General features: G+C 42.4%; 1 pseudogene; it reads left to right on the forward strand.

The window, feature by feature from the left end:
• The first annotated feature begins 7,873 nt into the window (after window positions 1–7,873).
• LOC142456439 (ATP synthase F(0) complex subunit C3, mitochondrial pseudogene) lies at window positions 7,874–8,406 on the forward strand (annotated as a pseudogene).
• The last annotated feature ends 2,966 nt before the right edge of the window (window positions 8,407–11,372 follow it).

Raw genomic sequence — 11,372 nt, forward strand, 5'->3', positions numbered from 1 at the left:
AAAACACACTACTTTGCTTTTTTTCCTGACCAAGCCAAGCCTGAGTCCAAATAAATCCATGGCTCCATCTACAACTCTGACGATTAAAAAGACTTGTCCCACTACTAAGCAAAAACAAAAAAAAAAAGATAAACATTCTATTCTGGATGCTTTTAATTGACAGAATAAGGTTCAGGGTACTAATGAACAAGAACTTTTACCTAAGAAATAGTGTCTTTATGAATATCACAGCCATGTTTATCCCTTTAATTCAGCGGTTCTCAACCTGTGGGTTGCGTCCCCTTTGGGGGTCGAATGACCCTTTCACGGGGGTCGCCCGATTCCTAACAGTAGCAAAATTACAGTGATGAAGTAGCAATGAAAATCATTTGATGGTTGGGGGTCACCACAACACGAGGAGCTGTATTAAAGGGTCACAGCATTAGGAAGGTTGAGAACCACTGCTTTAATTGATACCATGCATTTATGTAAAGCATTACTGAATTCAATATTCCCAAATCAACAGAAAGAATCCTTCTCCAAGGAGACCCTTGATTCTTCCCAACACCTTCCCAATCTCATCGCATCAAGTTTTCTATCTCCATGTAAAATGAATTCTTATTGAATGTGTATCTCCTACTAACTACCAACTCCATGAAAGCAAAGATGTCTGTCTAATTCACAGGAATCAGAGACAAGGGCCTGGCATATAACAATTTATATTGCTGTTTGAATAAAATCTATCTAAAATATTGCTCCCCAGGAATGTTAATCCCAGGTAAATATACAGGATCATGACTGATCTAATCCTGCCATGCATAAACACTAGACATCAAGAGCGGACACAAGTTAAATTTAGTCTTTGGATAAGAAGTGCTCCCAAATTGATGACGGCAAGTTGAGTTCTAGAGGAGAAACATTCAAAATGCTTACTTATACTGAATGTCCAGTGCCATAGGCTTCATTTCTAGACCTGGGGACAGTTTAAGACCACCGAGGGTTAGAAAAACTGGGTTACAGGTACAAGGCAAAGCATGTGTGAGCATCATGGAGAAAAAAAGATGGTCTAGGTGACTGGGTGATAGCTGAGGGGGCTGTCAGTAAGAGAAAGGCAAGGAGTGAGGTTGAGCATGCCAAGGAGCACACGGCCCAGTCCAGTTTGCATTTAGAGGGAAAACATGCTGGTCGTGTAGAAGTGCCTCAAGCAGAAGAGGGTCTGAAGGGAGACTGAACAAGAACAATAAAGTGAGGCTGGACCAGCTGGGCTAAAACGCAAGCATCCTGGAGGATGGAGGGACTGTAGGGTCACATGATGACCAGGGTAGAAAAAGGAGAGTCAAGGATGACCCCTAGACTTCTCAGTGGGGGAACCACCAGGGGGAACCAGTCACAGGAACTTAAGAATTCAAATGAGACAAATATAGCTCAGCAGTCTACAGCTGTTATGGGTTGAGGAGAGAAAATACAACTGGCCCCCATCATACAGTGGGATTGCATTTCGATCTTTCAGTCACAAATTGGTTCTGAAAAAGCTAAGCGCATTTTCCCCATCATTATTGCCTTATATTATCATTATATTTATAAATTTATCTTTGAACATCTGCAAATGAACTTCTGAGAATGGTAACACCCACAGATTACCTATTGCAGCTTCATATGCATACCCTCTCCTCCACGGTGCAAGAATCAGGTTATTATGGGAAAAGCCATGTTATATTAATATGGAGAACAAACTACACCACTCGTGAAATGGAGGAAGACTGCATCTATCTTTACATTACTGCCAAATCACTGAGCATCACTGTCCAGTCAACCATCCCAGCTAGAATTAGGTTTGCTTTGGCAGTTCTGCATTTGTTACTGCCAGACATACATTGTTTATGGAAAGTATCGCTGCACAGTTCTGTATTCATTGTCATGAATGCCCAATGCTAAAACAATCAGAGAGTTGATACGTGAGGAGTAAGTATAGTGCATATTACTCTTTATCTTACTTTTTAGTATTTTTCAAAATTTCCAAGATAGGTGTGTATTATTCATAGTCAGAAAACATTTTTATTTTCAAAAATTTGAATAAAATTGGGTTCATTAGAGTGAAAAGTTTAAAAAACATTAAAATCAAAATCAGTTGTGGCATAGTGATAGATTTGGAGGTTTCTTTTCTTTATATAAATATAGCCAGCAACTGAAGACTGTCACACTCCCAGGTGACGCACGTCAACTTGGGCATTTTCTTCTTCTAAGGAGATTATTTGCCACATGCCACGGAGCATGTGTGTACTGGTCCTATAAGGCTGTGTCACGCGCAGCCATCCCAAATTAACGAGCGCAATAAAGGGGATCCTCCCTCCCTCCCTTTAATTTATGAAGTTGCTTTGGATCTTCACTTCTTTAAAGCAGCAATGCCTCTTATTTACAGGTTTAGTATCTAGACGTAGTCATTCAGACAGATGTGCCATTGCCCTTTCAGTAAACACAACTTGTCTCCTTCTTAAACAGACTGACTTCAAGGGCGAAACCCAAGGAGTTTCATCAAAATGGCCTCAAATTAGTCAGTGGTTTAGGACGGGTTAACAGCTTCAGGAGCTGTCGCTGTTACTTCTTTGTGGCATGTTTTGTGTTTTAAATGTTTACTGGCTTATCAGTCACATATCACACAATGTAATTGTTCAGTCACATTAAGAAAAGTTATGCCATCATCACCCCATCAATTTCAGAACATTTTCTTCTTATGCTCCTTGGTATTAGCTCCCCTTTCTCCCTAACTTCCCTTGCCATACGCCTAGGTAACTTTTGTCAGTTGCCGTCTCTGTAGACCTACCTCTCATGATTTCCATATGTAGAAAACCGTAAAAAACACAGGACGCAAAGAAACAAAATCCAACAACAATGACAAAACAGAGAAAAGGTTCAATATAGAAGAAAACAGATGAAAAACTGAAACAACTTTAAGATGGCTCCAAAGAGAGGAGATCTGATGATTAAATGTCACAATGTACCCTCCACACGCCTGCTATCATCTACTGACAAGGCTCTCTGTCTGGCTGCAAGTCTGTTCATGTGCCTGGACCATGGTCAGGGCATTTCCTAGAGGTTCAATCCAGGCGGGGGCCCTGCACATGGATTCTGGGTTTCCACTGTCACCCACAGCCTTCTGCAAAACGGGGTGTTCAAAATGTATGTTCTGATACCATTCCCTCCTTCAGGTTTGGATTTTATTACTCACAATCACACAGGCTGCTGTGCTCCTCACAGTTTACTATGGCATATAGCTTGTTTGCTTGCTTTGTCTTGTTTTTCCAAGTGCAGGTGAGAAGTATTGCTAGTATTTGTTCCATATTGAAATTATGTCATCACAGAGCTTGTCAAGGCACTTGACAATAGGCGGAGGTGTGTGGTATGCACCACTTTAAAAAACTAAAACCAAACCAAAACAACAACAACAAAAAGCACCTCACTTCATCAAATCAATTGCAACTCCTAGTGACCGTACACAGCAGAGCAGAGTTGCTACTTTGGGTGGACGAGGCTGTAAATCTACAGACACAGGGAGCCTCATCTCTCTCCAGCGGAGCAGCTGGTGGGGGATCGAGCTGCTGTCCTTCTGGCTGCAGCCCAACACGTAAGCCACGGAGCCACGGCATTCCTTTAAATGAGGAAATCTGTTAAAAATATGCCCTTAAGAAACTTACATTTGGGTGAGGGACAGAAGAAGAGGGTATTTTAGAAGTAGCTCAACTAGGTTATGAAAGCCTAATGTAGTGGAACCAAAGAACTTCACTTGGACCAAATGTACTTAACAACTAAGTCTAATCCTTCCATGGATGGCATTCTATAATGGAAGATTGTAAGGAGAAAGGTGCCCTCTGCTTAGTGCAATGGTTACTGCTGTGGGTTCGCTACAGAGTTGCAGGGTCCAGAAGCGAAGTCATAGGCTATCATCAACATGAGGTTGTAAGGAAAGCGTTGGACTGCTAAACCCAAAATCATAAGTTCAAACCCACCACCAGCTGCCCCACAGGCATGGGATGAAGCTATCTGCTCTGGTAAAGCTTTATAGCCTCAGAAATCCTATGTAGTAAAGTCAGAATCAACTTGATAGTTATGGATAAGCACATTCTTGACCTGCCAACCCCGCCCCCACACACACTGAAGAGGGCTGTGTTTCATTTCAATGGAAGTAAACGTTTGCAGCCCTGTGGGTCACCAGAGGATAAGGGCCTGGGAGAGGATACACCAAGAAGCTACCTAATTGCCTGAGAAGAACTGCTCCCCAAATGGCAATGCTCTGCTTCTATAGTGGGTTATGCATCGGAGACCAACAGTCCAAACCTACCCGCTGCTCCTAAGAAGAGAGATGAGGCTGTTTACTCTTGCACAGATTTAAAAGTTCCTGAGCCCAAAGGGACAGTTCTCCTGTCTTATAAGGTTCTTATGGGTCCACAATCAATTCAATGCCAGTGAGAGTGAATAACTTGGCCAGGTGCCCTTTCTGCTCAAAAGCAAGAAACCTCTAGGGAATTAACAGAACTTTGACTAGTACTCTTAAAAAAAAAGAAAGATAACAAAGTTCTATGTGGTGATGTTGACCTCATCCCAAAAACAAAAAAAGAGGTCTCCATAATAAATCTGGCCATGCATAAGATGTTAGCAAATGCCATCTTCAAACCAGATGTTCCTATGTTTCCAACCAGGAAAAGAATTGCAGGGATAAGAATGAGATCTCTCAATCTACGTGCATATATTTAGAGGATTAGTATTAAGGCAGCAGATGGACATTAGGCCTCCACTCAAGTACTTCCTCAATGCAAGAACACTTTGTTCTATTAAATTGGCATTCTATGATGCACACCTTCCCGACCTGATCGCTGAAGACAAATGTGTGCATAAGCAAATGTGGTGAAGAAAGCTGATGGTGCCCAGCTATCAAAAGATATAGAGTCTGGGGTTTTAAAAACTTGAAGTAAACAAGCAGCCATCTAGCTGAGAAGCAACAAAGCCCACATGGAAGAAGCACATCAACCTGTGTGACCACGAGGTGTTGAAGAGGTCAGGTATCTGGCATCAAAGAACAAACAACAAACAACCATATCATTGTAATGAAGGGGAGGGCAGATTGGGGACCTAAGGCCCATCTGTAGGTAACTGAACATTCCCTTACGTCACGGGGAGGAGACAAGCCAGTCAGGGGGCAGTATAGCAATAATGAATCATACAGCTTTCCTCTAGTTCTTAAGTGCTTCCCTCCCTCACACCCACTATCGTGATCCCAATTCTACTTTACAAATCCAGCTAGACCAGAGGATGTCCCCTGATACAGATAAGAACCAGAAACACAAGGTTACTTTGTAAGCAAAGTAGGGTCATCGGCATATCGCAGATTATTAATAAGCCTTCCTCCAAATCTGGTGCCACATTCGTGTTTCATATAATCCAACTTCTCTAATTGTGTTTCAAATTCAAATTGAATAGGTATGCTGAGAGGATACAACCCCGAGAGGGTGAACACCTTTCCTGGTTTTAAACCCTGCAGTCGTCCCTTGTTCTGATCCTGTGCAGGTTCTACATGAGACGATCAGGTGTTCTAGAATTCCTTTTCTCCTCATGGCTATCCATAGTTTGCTATGATCCACATAGTCGACTAGCTTTGCATCTTTGTGATGTTCTCTGCTTTCATCCAAGAGCCATCTGACATCAGCAGTGACATCCCTTGTTCCATGCCCTCTTCTGAATCTGGTCTCAACCTCGGGCATGTCCTTGTCAATTCACTGCTGTAGCCATTGTTAGATGGTCTGCAGCAAAACTTTAAGGGCTTACCCTGTTCTAATTGATTATTTGGAAGAATTTTGTATTTTAAGGGTAGGGTCTATTTGGGTCAAATTAAGATCATTCTAATCCCATTATAAAAGTCTCTGGAAGTACAATGATGTTTTAAGCAAATCCTATAAAATACTCAAAGACGAAAGTTATATGTTTCATCGTTTCTTCCCTGCACCCTGACTGGCTCATCTCCTCCCCACAACTCTTCAGTAAGGGGTGTCTGGTTGCCTACCAATGGGCTTTGAGTCTCCACTCTGCACTCACCCATATTTTCAATGATATGATTTTTTTGTTCCTTGATGCTTGATACCTGATCCATCAACAGCTCGTGGTAACACAGGCTGGTGTGTTTCTTCCATGTGGGCTTTGTTGCTTCTGAGCTAGATGGCCATTTGTTTATCTTCGAGCCTTTAAGACCCCAGACACTATATCGTTTGATCGCTGGGCACCATCAGTTTTCTTCACCACATTTGCTTATATACACGTTTGTCCTCATTGATCATATCAGGGAGGTGGGCACCCATTGATATGATTTTTAGTTCTTTCATGTCTGATAACTGGTCCCTTCTGCAACTTGTGGTCAGACAGGCTGGTGTGCTTCTTTCATGTAGGCTTTGATGCTTCTCAGCTAGATGGCCGCTTGTTTATCTTCAAGCCTTTAAGACCCCAGATGCTATATCTTTTGATAGCCGGGCACCATTAGCTTTCTTCACCACATTTGCTTATGCACACGTTTTTCTTCAGCAATCGTGTCAGGAAGGTGTGCATCCTGGAATGCCAATTTAATAGAACAAAGTTTTCTTGCATTGAGTAAGAGCTTGAGTGGAGGCCCAATGACCATCTGCTGCCTTAGTAATTAACCTATAAATAAATGCACATAGATCTGTTTCCCCACACTCATATAAATATATTTACATATGTACATTCCAGTCTTTGGACCTCTATAAATACCCTTTGTCACCTAGTTCTTTCCTCTATTTCCTTTTACTTTCCTCTTGTACCACTATCATGCTCAGCCTTCATTTGTGTTTCAGTGATTTCTCTCAGTTCCCTTGACCTTGCTGAATCCCTACCAGGCCTCTCACACCCTCCTTGCTACTGATTTTGGATCACTTATGGCGGCTCCCCTGTCCCTGGGTTGGTCAGTGCCACCTTCTTGACCCCTCATCCCCCTCTCCTGTGTCCCCCGGAACCATTGGTCCCATTGTTTTCTCTTCCACACTATTCATCCAGTCTTTCTTATCTAGATAGATTTGTAGAGATAATAATATGCACCAAAAATCAAGTCATAGCAAGACAGGCGATGAGTGAGAACACAGCTATGACAACAAAAAAAGGAAACCAATTACCCATAGAAGAATAATTTAATTAAAAGAAAGAAAAACCTGTAAATAGAGCAAGGTCTGATTTTTTTATCTCTAGGCGTATCCTTCTGTCAGGTCCAATGGGGTACCACGCTTTGGCCCCAGAGTCTGTCCTTTGTACTCCCTCAGGGGCTCCCTGCTCTGCTCCCACAGTTGCTCTGCCGCAGGCTTTTAGTGGTTTGCCTCAGTGTCACAGGATCAGTCTGAGTCAGTCTTTCCTCTAGTTCTTAAATGTTTCTTTCCCCCTACTACCATGATCCCAATTCTACCTTACAAATCTGGCTAGATCAGAGGATATACATTGGCACAGATAGCAACTGAAAACACAGGGAATCCAGGACAGATGACTCCTTCAGGACCAGTGGTGAGAGTGGTGATGTCTGGAGGGTGGAGAGAATGGGGGGTGGAAAGGGGGAACTGATTACAAAAATCTATGTACAGCCTCCTCCCTGGGGGAGGGACAACAGAGAAGAAGGCAGGGGGAGACATCAAACAGTGTAATATATGATAAAATAATAATAATTTATCAATTATGAAGGGTTCATGAGATGGGGGTAGTGGGGAGGGAGGGGGAAATGAGCAGCAGATATTAGGGCTCAAGTAGAAGGTAAATGTTTTGAGAATGATGACGGCAACCAATGTACATATGTTCTTGACACAATGGATGGATGTATAGATTGTGATAAGAATTGTATGAGCCGCCCACTCTTTTGACCTCTGCCACTGGTGCCTCCGCCGGGAAAGCAAGAAAGCGGGAGAGGAGCCCACACCGCCTGTCAGCCGAGTCCTCCAGCGGCGCCTCCCTAAAGACTCGAAGATGTTCGCCTGCACCAAGCTCGCCTGCACCCCCGCTCTGATCCGAGCTGGATCCAGAGTAGCATACAGACCAATTTCTGCATCAGTATTATATCGACCAGAGGCAAGAACTGGAGAGGGCTCAGCAGTGTTTAATGGGGCCCAGGCTGGTGTGTCTTCACTAATCTGAAGGGAGTTTCAGACCAGTGCAATCAGCAGAGACATTGATACTGCTGCCAAATTTATTGGTGCAGGTGCTGCAACAGTAGGAGTGGCTGGTTCTGGTGCTGGTATTGGAACCGTCTTTGGCAGCCTCATCATTGGTTATGCCAGAAACCCTTCGCTGAAGCAGCAGCTGTTCTCATACACTATCCTGGGATTTGCCTTGTCTGAAGCTATGGGTCTCTTCTGTTTGATGGTTGCTTTCTTGATTTTGTTTGCCATGTAACAAAAATGAATGGCTAAAGATGTTGGCATTCATGTTAATTACGGAATGGATATAATTCTGTCTATCTAACTGACCGAGAACTGTAGTGTTGGTGTCATAGAGATGTATGTTCTTCCCAAAGTCATTTCATTAAAGATGAGAACTTTAAAAAAAATTGCATGAGCCCCCGATAAAATGATTAAATTAAAAAATATATACAAAGACACTGATTTGTTTTGTAATGCTTAGATTGTATTCACTGTGATCAATAGTTACACATGCATACAGGGATTAAGATTAAGATACAAACCCTTCAAGCCCTCTCCAGGCAGGCTACTAGTGGAGACCGCTCGTGTAGCACGGGCTCCACTGAACTCCCAAAGGAGTTACAGTTTCCAATCCCCTAGGCAATAAAATATTAAGTCAAAGAGTCCATGTTACCAGTTCAGGGCAGATATCGAGCTAATGTCTCGAAGGTCACTGCTTCTGAGAGCTATGTTTAGCAGCACTTCCTCCAGTGAGGGGACGCTGCTGGCACGACTGCTGGCCCAAGAAACCCAGTAGCCCCAGTGCTGGGAGAAGCGAGTGTTGTTCACCTCACGCTGGGAGAGCGATAACCTGTTGTCGTGCTCTGCTGCTTATAAATCTATTTCTCTGTCTCTCCCTTCTAACCTCATGTGCCTAGTTTTGCTGATATGTTTTGAGCATTTTCCCTTACATGATAGGAGGCGGGGGTGTCGCACCTGGGTACTGACCTACCTGTCCTTTTCAGGCTCACAATAGTGCAATGTATAGTTTTTAATTAATGCTCAGAGAATATGGTTAAATATGTCACTGCTTACTGGAAGGTCCATGGTTCAAACATGCCAGGGCTACATAGTAGAAAAGACCTGGCACCTAGAAAAGCAAGGGGTCGTTCTACTTTGCCCCATCAGGTCACCATGAGTGGAACCCAATTGGATGACGGTAGGTTTGACTCAGTGATAATATTCCTAAAATGTGCTTACCTTAGACTAACGATCCTTATAGGGATACACATTGCAGCTTACTTGGCCTCACGTTCCTGAACGTTGCAGGAATAACTCAGCTGCATAGACTGAGACAAAAAGAACCCTAAAGTCCTTCCAATAAGACTTTTTACTCAGCTGGAATTCTAAAACAATATAGGCTTAGGGCCAATTCAGTAAATTAAGAACCCAATGATGTGTGAGGAGAAGCCTTATCTCCATGAGCCGAGAGGGTCTTCTACGCCCTACTTAGTGCTCACCCTCTGTGCTCCAAGCACAGTCGATGCCGCACATATTTCAATACGTACTGTCCCGGAGGACCATGAGCTCTAATTCTGATAGCCCTAGAGTCACACCATCAGAAAATTCAGAGAAGCGCCAAATAGCAGAACGGATTTAAATTGTATACGATGGACTAGGATGTCTCAATATCTATACCACAAGAACCCTGGAGTTATGAAAATCTGCTATACTTCTCCAAAGATGCTAGTCCTTCTCCTGACCTTAATACTCTTCAGAATAGCAAAGTTTTAAAGCATTTGCTATGCAAAATTTCCTGTCCAACCAGCACCTCAGGAAGTGGAGTCCCGCCGATAGGCTCCGATGGGTTGTTAGACTCCATTACACCTGGGATCAAAGGCAGGATTTTCAGATAATTTAACCCCCTCCCCACTTGGTAGGGTGTTCATGAAATGTTCAAGGTTTTTAAATTTATCACCACACATGGAGAAGGGTGGTGGGGGGCTGGAGCTCTTTCAAACAGATAATGCTCTTGCAGTTCTGAAAGTGCTTTTTAAGAAACCATAATCACCTAACTCAGATGTACTGAAACTAGCAAGGGAACAATACAGTTTACTTTTGAAAGACCTCTGCAAAATACTCATTACCGAACAATAGAAGCTGTGCTTCGGCGGGGCCCTCAGTTCAATTTTAAAATGCTTGAAGCCCAGTACGCTTTGCTTGCTAATCAGGGCATACAACTTCTCACCAGCTGAAGAAGCTTGTTTTCATCCTGGCTGGCTTATTCTGAAGAAAATTGCTGCTCATTGAGAATTTCAGCTTTATGAGAGGACAGGAAGCCAACTTCCATGGTGGCCAGTAGAATTTTTTTTTAATTAAAATTGTTTTCCCATTCAAAATTTGAATCACCTCCAAATGAAAGGAACTATATAGCATAACTGCTCAATGTTCTTTGTTTTTAATTTCATATTTTATTACTAAGAATTTAAATAACAAGATGCATGGCACTGGTATCTGAGTTAAACTCATTGGTATTGACAAGGGGGAAAAAAGTATTTTTCCAAAGTATTACACATCAAACAAGAGCTCAAAAAGAAAGTCTAAATTATTATAACTAGATGTTCATGGTTATTTTCTCAACCACATAAAAATGTTGAATAATCAATTGCCTAAACATAATTATGAATTATTTTTCCTACATAATGCAAAGTATTGATGGAGTTTCCTAATTGTGTTTATTTAAATGAAAATAAACAATAAGAGATGAGAGGAAATCTGGAGTTATTCAAGATGTGGTGTATAATTACTTCAGTTCCTGGAAAGATGCCATATTTTAATAATTTTTTTGATGAGTTCAAAGAGAAACCTGTAAAATGTCTTGTATACTAGTATTTTCATTTTAATAAAATAACAAGATTCCTTATGTTTGAGCTCTTCCTTACAACAACTCTGTCTTTTACTGAGGGAACCAAAGCAATAGCAAGCTGCCCACAATCCCCCGTTGGGAATGGTCCCACCACCGCTGGCATGCCGCCCAAGGCCCTTCCTCAGATGGCACGGCCCCAGGTGTTTGTGACCGTGCTTTAGCAAGATGTGGATTTTATCTGGACGATTATTGCTGTGACTTCGGGAAAGAAGCTGATGTGTTGCTGTTGCTATTTTCACAGACTAAGACTCGTCAAAACATGGATTCTCTATGGTAGCATATTGGTTTCCTGCAGCTGCTGTGAACAATTACTA

Source organism: Tenrec ecaudatus, chromosome 9 (genome assembly GCF_050624435.1).
Source record: "Tenrec ecaudatus isolate mTenEca1 chromosome 9, mTenEca1.hap1, whole genome shotgun sequence".
NCBI lineage: Eukaryota > Metazoa > Chordata > Mammalia > Afrosoricida > Tenrecidae > Tenrec > Tenrec ecaudatus.